General features: G+C 37.7%; 1 protein-coding gene across 2 annotated transcripts in view; it reads left to right on the forward strand.

Annotated features, from left to right (window-relative positions):
* The window catches only part of PCSK5 (proprotein convertase subtilisin/kexin type 5), a 434,133-nt gene that overhangs the window by 206,982 nt on the left and 212,216 nt on the right, over positions 1-14,935 (forward strand). The gene's annotated exons all lie outside the window — the stretch shown is intronic.

Consider the following 14,935-nt stretch of genomic DNA (forward strand, 5'->3'; position numbering starts at 1 on the left):
GATCACTTTGAAAGAGCCCCTCAGACCATTTTTAATAGGTCCCGTCTCTTTTTTTCCCTCTAAAACAAATAGGCTAATTTGACATAACTTTTTCAACACCTAATACAGGTCTAAAATCTCTTGTCCTCAGATACAAAATCCAAAATGTCCAAAAAACGGAAGGTTCTTTTGCAAATGGGATACCCAAATGCATTTGAAGGCAAAGCTTACCCTGAACTGATCTGAGGATCACAGTCTACATGTATTCCATAGATTGTGGAAACCTATGGTTCACTGCAGAAATATTCATGTATTTGATTATGAGGTATTAGCTCAGACCCTGCCGGGGGATTTTGTGTAATATGTGTTATGGACCCCATCTCTGAAAACTTGAATTCCAAACACGCGCAATTCAATGATTTTAGAAAAGACAATGGGAGCCCATCCTCTGAGGCCCTCCCTGCAAGAGAATGCTAAGGAACTGCAGTAATGATGTAGTATTTTCACAAAATAGCCTCCTAAGGCATTCTAGAGAAGAATGGGAATGCTTGTCCATCTGGTTCCACCCTGAAGTTAAGGGTGTGACTAGGAGAGAATGCAGGACAATTGAAGAGGCTCAGTTATTACAATAAGAATGGTGCTAGCTGATCCTCAGAACACAATGACATTCCCATATGTACAGCAAGGCAGTCTCTATTAAGGCAGCTGGGCCAGTAAAGTGCTAGGTCACATAAAGCCTTGGGCTCACACAGGGAGTGGAACACAGGCTGTGGAAAGGGTACTTATCTGTGGGTGGCTCTTGGCATAAGCCTTGCCATTGAGAGATACTCAAGCCCCCATGAACATTTGGATTTCTTTCTGTTCAGTGAGGTTAAATATGAAGCTATTTTAAGCATATTTTATATTTTAAAGTGTAAAAAGTTTGGATTTGTCAAGGAATTGACCCTTATCCTATTAAATACTCATTTCCAATTCCACATTGGAGTGTTCTGGCAGCAGAAATCCCAGCTAAGTGTCTGTGTTTTAAATTTGGTGAAGTCTAACCAGGATTTTTGAAAAATACATGGTTTTCATTCTGAAATTCTAGGTTGTTTCTCTGGAATATCTTCCTGTCCACAAACTATTGAAGAAAAAAAAATCAGTAATTCATCCACTGCCTACATCCACAGCCACGAAAAGGCTGTGATGCAAACTCAAAGTGCGACTTAATACTGCAACTGTCACTTCCCAGACTAAGATGACATTCAGGGCTCATCCACTTCTTACCTATTACCTATCTATTCCCTCCTACTACAGTGTCCTAATATCACTGGATTATAGAATATACTACCCAGACGCACATAGAATAGAAAATAAATGTGGACAATTCTAGGACATTTAGACAATATATAGTGTGCTACAGATATTTTTATATGTAATATGTTCCAAATCAGGCTTAAACTCCTAGAGAATAAGAGGGTGTATCGTATGGTCTTAATTTGTGTGTATATGACAAATATATTGAACATTAGAAAACAAAACATTGTGGTAGGCACTAAGTGAATTGGGCAGGATATAATTTATATATTTGTAAAATATGTCACTCATCTTCAAAGGATTGTATAATCTCATTCGATATGCAGATACACACAAATAGCAGATACATGCAAATTATTATTTAAGAAAGTCAATGAAATGGTTTTGGGGAAAGGTTGTAGAGCATTCAGGACTTGGTTGGAAATAGAAATGATTGACTTCAATGAGTCCAGTTGCAACATGGTTCCATAGTACTTTGGTGTCCTCTGTGATGTCGAAGCATAATGTTTTGAATAAGGTCAGTTCTCAACAAATATTAAGTTAATTCATCAAGTCCAGCAAGTACAAGGGAACAGAGTCCTAAAGAAGTGAATGGATGACTTTGTTTTGTATATTAGTTATTTTTACGTTTCAGAGCCTCTTGCTATTTTTTAAAAAGATTTATTTATTTATTTGAAAGGCAGAGTTACAGAGAGGTAGAGGCAGAAGCAGAGAGACAGAGGTCTTCCATCCATTGGTTCACTCCCCAGATGCTGGTGCTGGGCTGATCCGAAGCCAAGAGCTTCTTCCTGGTTTCCCACATGGGGACTGGGGCCCAAGGACTTGGGCTATCTTCCACTGCTTTCCCAGGCACATCAGCAGGGAGTTGGGTCAGAAGTGGGGCAAAACTGGCGCCCATATGGAATGCTGGCACTGCAGGCAGTGGCTTTACTCTCTACGCCACAGTGCCGGCCCCCTTCTTGCTATATTAATTAGTGACTTTCCACTGCTTCAACTCATCTCTGTTGACTTATTCACTGGGCTTCCTCTGGGTGACATAACATAATGCAGCTTCTGAGGGAAGGCCCTCTATCTTTTATCTTTAGTGGAAGGGCTCATGTGAGACACAGAAAGGTCAAAGTGTGAAAAGTTACAGAAGAGTTGAGCCAAAGGATGAGGCACCCCATGTGCTGTTGATTTTAAAAAAGTCATCTTCAACATTATATTCTCAGAAAATTAAACAGACCATCTGTGTTCTTGTAAACCCAAAACGTTCCTCTGTATATATTGTATGCAGTTCTGATTGATCAGCCACTGTATGCCTTTGTCTTACTTTTCATTAAAGGGTGTTTTGCCTGAGTATATTTCCAGTGCAGGAAAAGTAGAGGAAATTGGCAAAATATTTGGGATACAGTTATTGTGGGAACTTCATACCTGGGGCAGCTGAGTCTTGCATTTGTAGCAAGCCAGCTCTGAATCAACATAACTCACTTGGGGGCTTCAAATTTCTGGAAGAGAGCATGATTAAGGAAAGCCACATAGGAGGATTGGATGGACATAAACATTTCTAAATATTGGAGTAAGCATGGTCCTGACATCCTGTAAACTAGTCTTATCTTCTCTGTTTCATTTTAATTAAAAACACGTTTCTGTATAAAACGTTCCATTAAGAATTTTCCCGAGGGCCACATTCAGCTGTATGAAATGCTGCAGTGGGTGGAAGTATGAATGTATTTGGTTATGGAAGTAAAATTGAGAAGACCTTCCAGCTCTTTCCTTTGAGGAGAGGTTTATTTATTTCAATTGGAACTTAGAAAGCACATGCACAACCAGGAAGCAATGCAGGCCTGTGCGTCCCAGCCCTGTGCACAGGAGTAAGCAGCAGGTTATCACACATGCCTGCCTTTGACACGCTTTCCATGTCTCGTGGATTGGAATCCTGCTTGGGCTTAGAATGTAGCTAAGATTTCTGGCATGAACACAGCGTGAGGAGAGTGAGGAGAATTAAAAGGTAATCAGAGAGAACTGAAAAGATTTGTGAGGTAAAAACAGCACGAATTTCCACTTGGGGCCGAGCGGACAGAAAAGGGATGTACTGTCCTGGATAACTCCCTATAGTGAAATAATTGTAACCAGACCCACAGAGCAGTTACCACGGGCCTGCTGCCAGGACTGTGCATGAAAATAGCTTTGTTATGTCTACGTACACTCAGACAATACACTCTGTCCTCTAGCACTTCTCAAGTTCAAATTATGTAGAAGCCAATTTTCTCCGGACTCAACTTTGTACCTTACCTAATGATTTCAAACAGTACAGCTTCCAAAGATGGCCATTATAACTGGAAAATCCCTGGTCAACGGGCTCATTCACCTTGTATTATCTTGGGAGTTAGCCAGTGTTTTCCATTGCTTTCCCTGGATGAGGAAACTAAGAAACATGTGGGTTAGTTCAGTTGTTCAGAGACTGAACTGAGGACAGAAAAGTTCGTAGGGGACTGTTACCTGCCTCTTTTTGCTTAGTTGTAATTTTTCAAAATGTTGCACACTGAAAGCCTGTTATTCTTATTGTGTAATAGTGAAGTTTTTTTTTCTTTTAAAGAATAGTTCTTTTTTCAATCTTTTTTCAATCCCCAAGCTTTTTCCTTCTATAGCTGGTGAAATATTTTCAAGTGTTAAATGTTAGAAATACCTAACATTTAGATATTATTGTGGGGCCAGCACCGTGGCTCACTTGGTTAATCCTCCTCCTGCGGCGCCGGCATCCCATATGGGCACCGGGTTCTAGTCCCAGTTGCCCCTCTTCCAGTCCAGCTCTCTGCTGTGGCCCGGGAGGGCAGTGGAGGATGGCCCAAGTCCTCAGGCCCCTGCACCTGCATGGGAGACCGGGAGGAAGCACCTGGCTCCTGGCTTCGGATTGTCGTAGCTCCAGCCGTAGCGGCCATTTGGGGAGTGAACCAACAGAAGGAAGACCTTTCTCTCTGTATTTCTCTCTCTCTAACTCTACCTGTCAAATAATAATAATAATAAAAAAATCTCATTGTAATATCTAAATTTCCTGGGATCAAGTCATGTAAACCTTTTGAAACAAATGCAGAGGTTCAGAAGAGATTAAGGGAGCCTAGTTATGGCACTGGGAATGGGGATGGAGAAAAGTGAGTAGATTTGATGTACATTTTGCAGGTACAACCAGGGAATGAATTAGATGTGTGCCTTGGAGAAAAGGAAGAAAATCAAGTCTGAGGTTTAGTTTCTTTGCTGAACTTTAGTGGAATTCTATAAATGTACCATTCTAGATACCTTTCATTCTTCCCATGGGATTCTGAGAATTAGCACAAGCACGAAAACCTTATGAGATGATCCCTGCAACTAAGCCTGTAGCAGATTTTTCCTGAAGTTAATGGTGGTGCTTTGGTACACCAGCTAGTTATTGAAGCTTCAGGAGCTGCTTATCACATGTTGTGAACACCACAAATGACTTGAGAATGTTTACATTTTCAAAAGTGAAAGGAAATAGGAGTATGGGTTTATTTTCATTATAAATTGCTCATCTGCTCCTGTGCTTTAGGTATTTGTGTTAACAGAACATTACCCTTTCTGTAGTTATCTGATAAAATTGCTTAGAAAAATCCACTGATGTACTAGTGAGTTTACAAGAAATATGTAAAATTTAATATTTAGATCTAGTCTCAAATGTTTATAGATTTTACTCATCACCATGAAAATGTTGTTCTTGATAGAGCCTGGGGTAACAACCTATATACTACCAAATGTCATTTTTCTAGGCAAAGAAATGACTTTTTTCCCAAGGTCTATTGATTTCACTTCATAGCCTGCAACTTAATTACTTTAATCAAAGCATATTAAAAGGCATTCCCCATCAGGTATATTCTTAAGTTCTATATTAAAACCTTGTTAAACTTCAAGTCTGTTTATAGGCCAAGTGTTCTTGGGCTGAGTGTTGGATCCACCTGGCCTGTACCTACATTGTCTTGAGTTATGATTTTTTACTTCCAGGACATTTTTGTCTTTTAAAGTTATGGGGTATTTTGTGTCTTTAGCTCTGGAGAGCATAATTATTGCTCCTAGTGACAAAAGAACCTAGTTTTTATATTTAGATAGTTCCTATTTTATTCTATTTTAATCACAACTCAGAAGATAGAAAAAGTAAATAAAAGAATTATAAGTGACAAATTAAAAATCATGTTATTTCACTGACATATAAGGTTTATTGGTCCTGACATCAACAAGTCAGTTATGACATTTGATATGTAGAAAGCTCCAAGGAACACATTCATTGTGAATGTGCATGCAACATGCACATGTGCTTAGAACATGCAACACCAAAGGAACACTGCATGTTTATAAGATTGCATTATTTCTTGCTGATTAGGTTTACCTTCCTCTATTTGCTGAATCTTTTTGAATAACCAAAAGTGAGGTAAATTTTGTTTTTGCATATCCCAGAAAAACAACAAGTCTGCAGGGCACACATATTCCTTGTAGACTTACTGATACACAAGTGAAAATGACTATCGAGTGTCATTCCTAACCAATATAAATAACAGCACATCAGACTGTGACATCCTGTAAATGAGACAAGAGTCTTCTTAACATTGGCCTCCTTGGATTGTACAGAGACTGTATGGTGCAAAAGGATAAATACAAGTTAAAGAAAAAAATCAGTAAAGAAAAAAATCAGTAACATTCAGTGAATACTTGCTGTATGCCAAATACTGAGATTATATGGATAATCTCTTTAATCCTCAAAGCAGCACTCTAAAGTAGGTGTTATCAATATATTTCAGATGTACAATATGAGGAATAACAAACTTGCACCAGTACTAAGTGAAAATTCTGGAGGTTGAGTTCAGTGTGACACCAGAGTTCACCTCCTACCACATTGCCTTTTTATTTAAAAAAAAAAAAATTCATTTATTTATTTGAAATACCAAGAGAGAGAGATCTAATCTGCTAGTTCACTGCCCAAGTGGCCACAACTGCCAGTTCTCCCATATGGATGCTGTGACCCAAATACTTGGGCCATCCTCCTCTGCCTTCCTGAGTACAATAGCAGAAAGCTGGATCAGAAGCAGAGCAGCTGGGTCTTGAACTGGTACTCGGATGTGGGATGCCCACTTTACCCATTGTGCCAGAATCCCATCCCCACCTTTCTATTTTAGGAACTGCAACAAGACATAGTTAATTACAAATGGGTACTGTGAACTAAAAAGGCCAAATTAAAGGGAGACGTTTCAGAATGAGAGAGATTTCTGCTATACTTCAAAGGCTTTTTTCAACATTTGTGTTCATATGATTCATTTTGTGTGGATCTGATTTAAAAATGCATATTTTGAAGCCCTCATAATAAGTCAAGCAGTTTGATTGCAAGGAATCCATAGATCACAAAGAGAAACCACGCTAAGCTGTATGTTGCAACATCCCCAGCCCCAAGAATAATGTTTGACATCTATGTGTAGAGTGAATGAATGAATGAATGAATAATGAAATGGAGGGAGAGAGCTTTTGCTATGGCTATTCAAAAATATGAGTGAGCATTAGTGTCTGTAGTTAATGAGGTATGGTACCAACAAGTTCAATTTTAATGTTGATTGATATGCTGAAGAAATTTTTATTGAAAAAGCAGATTGTTACCATAATTTCTTTATTTTGAAATAGCCATTTTTTAATATCTCTGAAATGGTAATACATCTTATAAGTCAGATTTGCAAATATTTAGCATTGTGGTTTTGATGTAACTTAGTATGTGGCTACTAGCACTGTGCTAAGAACTTGAACACAAGTGTACTTCAAGACTTTCATGGAAAATGGAATTAAAAGATAATGTGCATTTTCTATGAAATATTTTAAGTTCTCCTTGTATATCTATGAGCAAAGCATGCATTGTTCCAAAACTACCAGGAATAGAGAGCAACTTGAACACAAACATACGTGGATCCTTGAATCTGACTCCAATAGAGACTACAGATTAAAGATAATAATACCAGACATGAAGAAAAAGATGAACTAAAGCGTGGTATTGTGGTAGAGGGTGATAATGGAGTAAGGGTAGCAAAGAAGGAATAATGGCAAATAAAAAGAAGTAAGGTAAAATCATTACTGAACTAATAGCACTTTTGCTTCCACTGGAGTCACAAAAGTGAACCAATTTATACTTGAATTCTGGGAGCTGTTGTTTGGTGGCAATATTAGCAATATTTCATCTTTTTCATCCCATACTGCTTGCAATGATGACCAAGCCTTCAAAGGCTAAATAATACCGAATAATTTTGTATTCCTACAGCAAATTTAGAAACATGCTTATATATAATTGAAAGCAGGTTGAAAATTGGCATTGTTTCAGATTAAAATTGTTCATCTGGTCAGCAATATGATGAAAAACCTTTTTCTATCTTCTGTGGACATTCAAGTTTTTCTGAAACATTGAACACACAACCAGGGAATGTTGGGATGACTGGAGAGAATTTGAGTGAAATTCAAGATAGGGATATATATTCTCTTACTTGTTACTTAGCTGTTGGAAACATTTACAAAAGACTTTAAAGAGTAATGCAGAGAGCTTCCTGGAATGAGTATGATACAGGAGTGATCATATTAGTCATGCTGAATTCTTATATGCTGCTCTGAATTTAGGTGCTGTTGGAGTTGACATGTAATAGCCTCATTTTCCATAACAGATGTATTCAATTGTATCGTATTCATTGGGCTAAAATTCTCAGTTACAAAGAATCCCATACCTGAAAAATAAAGTACTTATTATCAGTTTGTCTGAGGAATCATAATGTTGGAAGCTTGCCCAGAGACCGTCTGATCTGTGGAGGTGCTATTCAGTGACAGTGGTCCAGGATCACCAGGAAAGGAGAAGAATAATGGCAATGAGTGTAATGGAGTGTTTTTCAAATAAAGGAGTGTTTTTCATTGATTTTGAAAGTCTATACCCTGTTGGCATGAAATTTTCTTAAGTCTATGAAATGAACCTGACCTTACTTGGCAAAATTAAAAGTGACCCATCATATCGTGTTTCTGATGTTTCAAAAACAATGTGCCAGCCTTGGGAATCCCAAAGATGGAGAGACTTTCATACTAGTGGTGCTTCCAAACATTCCACTGATTCCATTTACTGGTAACATCTACAATCAAATAAATATTTGCTTTACAGTGACATATGCTGAGAATAGAAATTGCATGACCACCAAGATTATTAGCAATAGGTCAGTTTTAAAAAATTACATTATTATTACCAAAATAATACACAATCTTTGTAAAAAATAATATAAATTGTACATATATATACATATATAATGAAAGTTTCTCTACACAATCAAATTTCTGCAGCTGTTTTTTGCTGAAATAGTACAATAACTCCTTGCTAGTTTCAAATAGTCTCAATATTTGTGGCATATTTGATGTGAAAATATTCTTTACTCTGCATATAGTCTTCCCACCATATCCTATTATTCCTCATTAGTATTTTTCTAATCATCCTTTTAGACTAAATAATGTTTTCTCTATCTTGCAGTGAAGCAAAATTAGATTGAAGAAATTTTCAGGTCCTTGTGCATGCTGGCTCCATTTAGTTAAATATTGAGTATGAGAAATTCTTGAGTTACAGAAATCAATTCAAATTGAATTTCAAAAGTGTTTAAAAGTCACTCAAAAAGGTAGTAATGTCAATACTTTGTAAATCACCTAATACTCTTTCATATCATTACTGTTTTTGTTCATCTGTATAATCCAAATATCACTCCTTGCCCATGGTTATTGTAAATATCCACTTGTCATTTGCTTTCAAGCTTTCTTCATAGAGCATTGACAAAAAAAGCTTTTATCTATATTCTTAAATTATTATTTAGTCAAATACATGTGTCCTTTATAAATTCTTCAATTAGATGGTCATAACTGATCTTTTGGTACTTCCTGGCAAATCTTAAATATGCCGATGAAAGCTACATATTTTTTCCCAAAAATGAGCTCAAGTAGCCAAGAAATAGGCTGCTGTGTCTTGGGACAATTCATGGATCACAAATGGAAAATTCTTAGGCTAGAAAGCCCATCACCACTTCACAGTCTATTAAGTAATGGCTTACATTTTCATCTAATGCTTTCTCACTTCATTTTTCACCATCACTGTTTGACAAGTTAGAATTTATTAGCAAGGATAGTAAATGGAGAGTCGGGTTTCTTGACCTGGGTTAATTTGACCTTGAAACCAGCCTTGTTTTCTTCAAGTTTTGGGTATCAGGTGATGTTAAATTCACAAAATAAATTGTTGAAATTTGCAATTTGTCTTTCCCTGGAGACCATTAGGACCACTGTTCTTGTAAGTTTGAAGGAAATTCTCTGCCCCACTCCCCTAATTTTTCTTTTTAAAAATTTATTTATTTATTTGAAAATCAGAGTTACACAGAGAGATAGAGAGAGAGAGATCTTCATGCAATGGTTCACTCCCCAATTGGCCGCAATAGCCGGATCTGTGCCGATCCAAAGCCAGGAACCAGGTCTCTAACATGGGTGCAGGGACCCAAGGACTTGGGCCATCTTCTACTGCTTTTCCCCAGCCACAGCAGAGAGTTGAATGGGAAGTGGAGCAGCCAGGTCTTGAACCAGCGCCCATGTGGGATGTTGACGCCTCAGGCCAGGACATTAACCTGCTGCGCCACAGTGCCGGCCCCTGGACTCCCCTAATTTTTTTGAAGTAATTCTTTGATTATTTCTTTTTTATGTATCTTTTATTTATTTTGAGAGTTAGAGAGAAGAAGAGACAGAGAGAGAGTTTGTCCATCCACTGGTTCACCCCCTAGATGGCCACAACATCCAACACTGGGCCAGCCCATTAGCAGGGAGCTGGATCAGAAGAGGAGATGCTGAGACAAACCAGTGCCCATCTGGGATGCTGGCATCACAGGCTGTGGCTTTACTGCTACACCATGATGCCGGCCCTAATTATTTCTCTTAAATGTTTCTATTTATATTCTCCAGAACAGTGTCCACTTCATAAGACTTTCATACTTATTAGGTAATTATCACATATACTATTTTCTATTACTATAAAAATCTCATATGACTTCTTATGATTGCCCTAATATTTAGTTTATTCTGTGGGTGTTTTCGTGGTTAAATTGTTTGTTACTGTTTTTCTTGATTATAGTACTGCTGTTTTCCCATTTACCTTTTTTATTTCATTAATTTCTTTCCTTTTTATGAATCTTATTGATTGAAAAGCAGTTCATTTACCTTTTCTTTTATATTGACAAAATTTCTAAAGATGTAAATTTACCTCTCACTACACTTGTTTCACTGCCATTATTGTCTAATGATGTTTTACTTCCTCTTTGACAGAATGACAATGAATACTTTTAAGAGTACTTTTAAGTATTTAATAAACTCTATGACTATAGAGATTTACTATTGACTTTTTTTCCCATTGCATTGTGGCCAAATAACATTGTGGCAACAACACCAATGGCATTTGAAGTATTGTTTTTCCTTAGAACAACTGTTGAGATTTTCCTTTGGCCCAATAAATCTCCAACTTTTCCTTCAAAACTCTAGAATAATTGTATGTGCATTCTTAAAAATATATTATTTGTATGATATATATTCCAATATTATTAAATTATATCTGTTATATAAGCAAATCCTCTATATTCTTTCTCCTGAAGTAAATGGATTCAATTATCTGAATACTACTATGATTTTCTCTCAATTCTTTCTTTTTTTCTTAAAATCTTTGATTCATAGCTTTTGTAATACTGTTTTGTATAAATTTAAATTCCTCATCCTTTTAAATGTTTTTTACATTCACATTAACATTTAAATCTGTGCATTAAGTGGAGTAAAGTTCCTTAGGCACCCAGTAGAGCAGTTAGTAAACTGTGCACTCAGTAATTGTTAGTCCTCAGAGCAAGACAAAGCTAGTATTCTGAAGTCGAATCTGTGTTATTCTGTACTCCAGATATATCATCTTGTCCTTTTTTGATATATCCTTTCTAAAAAATATTCAGGAGATCCCCACATTTGTACTCCACGTCCTCAAGTCTGTTTCCCAGGGTAACACTTCTGCCGTATCCACATGAGTACCAGTGTCTTTTTTCTGTGCAGCCTTTGCTTCTACTAGTCCCGCTTTATGCTCCATGTACTCTCTTACATTTCCCAGCTTGCTTGCTTTATTAATGCACACTATTCTCTGCGCTGGTGTCCACAAGCCCAATATCATTCTTGTTTTTCTTCTCTAGACTCTTCCTTTTCTCCTCATGTTTATTTTCTCTTTTTCCTTCCATTCTTCCTCTGTTTCTATCCTTTCCTTTAAAAAAAAAAAAAAATCCATTGTCAGTGAGAACCTGGCTTCCGAAAGGTAGTGGTGCTGTCTTTACTCTGCTTAGCATCCAAGCACACGCACACTGAAATCTGCCATTGCAGGATGAGATGATGGCCACTACCCCAGGTCCATTCCTTCCAGATCCATTGAAAGTGCTTTTGCTGGGTGAAGAGAGCATCATTCCCTACCCTTTCTATCACAAGTAGAGGGAGCTAGTGCCTGTAAGAACTACTGACTTGTTCTTCCTTTCATGGGATTATGATGGTGGAGTGGTTCAGAGCTAAGGGTTTGCCTGGACAAATTTCAGCTCTTGCTTATCATGTGAATCTCTACAGGTCATTAAACTTTCTGTACTTTGATGTCCTTATTTTCAAAATGGAAGGAATGGTAGTACGTGTTTCACAGATTCCCACAGGGAATAGATGAAATAATGATATAGAGTAGTTTTCATAGGGTACCTGGCACACAGTGAGCATTCACTGCTCTGTACTTTTAGAGATCATCTTTGAGGAAAGGTCTTCAGTTGCAAGAAAGAGTGGCTCACACTGCAGGAAATCTACCAGTTGGCAGTTAAGATGTTGGTTCAAAAGCACAAAGCTACAAGTTCAAAGTCAATGTTATTTTTTTGGTCTTTTCTTAATAGCTGCTGTACTCTAGCCATCACATCTACATCTCCCTCAACCCAAAAAAAAAAAAAAAAAAAAAAAAAAAGATGCAGATTTAGAAATACTTGTACAAGGAAAACTTAAATCTTTCTCTCTCAAAAAAATCCCCAGTAGACCAAACATTTTATTTGCAGAACTCTTTCTCTTGTGTATGCCTCACTATCAAAGTCTGAAAAAAACACAGTTGGAGCATCTCAACAAATGCAGAAAAGGAAGCCAATGAAAAACAAAGTTAAAAATTATTTTCCTAGGACCGGTGCTGTGGCTCACTTGGTTAATCCTCCACCTGCGGCGCCGGCATCATATTTGCGCATCGGATTCTAGTCCTGGTTGCTCTCTTCCAGTCCAGCTCTCTGCTGTGGCCCGGGAGGGCAGTGGAGAATGGCCCAAGTGCTTGGGCCCCTGCACCTGCATGGGAGACCAGGAAGAAGCACCTGGCTCCTGGCTTCGGATCCACGTAGTTCTGGCCGTAGCGGCCATTTTGGGGGTGAACCAATGTAAGGAAGACCTTTCTCTCTGTTTTTCTCTCTCACTGTCTAACTCTATCTGTCAAATAAATTTAAAAAAAAAAATTATTTTCCTAAAAAAAAAAAAAAAAGATTTTTCCTTGTTCCAATCACATCAGCCATGGGTTTTTTGAAACATCTCCAAAAGCTTTTTTTTTTTTGACAGGCAGAGTTAGACAGTAAGAGAGAGACAGAGAGAAAGGTCTTCCTTTTCCCGTTGGTTAACCCCCCCAAGTGGCCGCCACGGCCGGTGTGCTGCACCGATCTGAAGGCCAGGAGCCAAGTGCTTCCTCCTGGTCTCCTGTGCAGGTGCAGGGGCCCAAGCACTTGGGCCATCCTCCACTGCCCTCCCAGGCCACAGCAGAGAGCTAGACTGGAAGAGGAGCAACCGGGACAGAATCTGGTGCCCCAACCGGGACTACAACCTGGAGTGCCAGTGCCGCAGGCAGAGGATTAGCCTAGTGAGCCACGGCGCCGGCCTTCAAAAGTTTTATAAAAGATTTCTGTTAATCTTCATTAACCTTTTCCTATCTGTAAATGTAGTATGTAATTTAAAAAATATTTTTTAGTGTTGATGTATAATAAATGGAAAGATTGTCAGGAATTGATGTAATAAACCAGAGGTCTCTAAAGTAGTCACAATAACATTTACTCCAAATTGTGGAATCCAAAATATATAGTGATTTTCATTAAAGTTTAAAATTAAAGCTGAATATTAGCAAATCTAGTTTAAAAATATACTTCTTCAATAGTATATAGTTGAGCATCATTTTGATCCTGTATATATGAGGGGAAAAATTAGACAAAGACTATAAATGTAACTTAGAATAATAGCATAACAAAGGTGCAGCCATTTTTGTTGCCTTTCTGAGGGTTAACTGCTGGCTTTGGAAGTGATAACCCTGAAAATCTCTGAACTATGTAAAAAAATATCAAAAGAATTTCTTCAGTCTGGCAGTTCACTTAGGTGAATAATTGAGCTTTTAGTCCTCCTTCTAGCTTTTGATACTATAAAGCACTCTGATATCAAACCAAAGAACATTCCATGCTCTCCAGCATCACAACTTCAAATGGCCAACCATCAAGATGCATGATCTCCCGCAGAGAGAGGAGTTGTTACAAACACAGTGAGTACAAGCAGCTCAGTCTTCAGCCACACACTCTACCTCCTACACCATGAGCTTGTTAAAACCAGATCCTTTGATACATCTTCCTAGCATTATTATTACACTAAACAGAAATAGGCCAATATGTGGAAAGTGCTATTTTGGTACTCTATTAGCAAAACTAAAAAAAAAAAAAAAAAATTTGAAGTTTGAAAACATTAAGAAAACTTCGCCTCATTAAATGGAAAGTCATCAAACGCTAGTGTGAATACAGAAAGTAATGCTGAATTCTTATAGTATAGTAGGTTGTCAATCTCAATAAATTGTAATGACCCTTGTCTTTGGCAACATGCCGTGTGCCAACTTCTTTAAACAGGTTGAGTATCCCTTAACAGAAATACTTGGTACCAAAAAAGTGTTTCAGATCTTGGATTTTTTTTTTAAGCTTGTTGGAATATTTTCATATACATAATGAGATAGCTATGGGTTGGCATTCAGGTCTAAACCTGAAATTAATTTATGTTTCACATACACATAGTCAGAGGTAATATCAGCACTATTTTTAGTGTACCTGTTTCATGATTGAGACGCATACATGAAGCCAGGTGTGAAATTTTCTATTTGTGGCAGCATGTAGAGGCTCAAAAAGTTTTGGATTTTGGAGCACGTTGAATTTCAGATTTCCAAATTACTGTTACTAAACCTGTACCCATTACCTCAAATTCTTGCAACCATACTGCAAACTGAGTGTTATTGTCTCCCCATTACAAAGTAAATTGTCCAGTGTTACAAAACTGTTGAGTAACAAGTCATGATTTCTCTTAGGCCTTCCTGACTCTGAGGCATAATGGAAACCGTTCTCATGTGATTAGAGGCACATTTATTATTATTTTGAAAACAGATTTGAATGAGAAGTAGAAATAATGGGGGTGACAAGTTCTTCCTGCAGAACTGAGTCAGCCTACAATTGCATATGTGTCCATATCAAGTCCTTGAACAGTGCACAATTTGAGTGAAGGAGGGGAAGTGAGCAAGTGTTCCTCACTGGTTAGTGTGTTAAGTTTGAGA

Source organism: Lepus europaeus, chromosome 12 (assembly GCF_033115175.1).
Source record: "Lepus europaeus isolate LE1 chromosome 12, mLepTim1.pri, whole genome shotgun sequence".
In the NCBI taxonomy this organism is placed as follows: domain Eukaryota; kingdom Metazoa; phylum Chordata; class Mammalia; order Lagomorpha; family Leporidae; genus Lepus; species Lepus europaeus.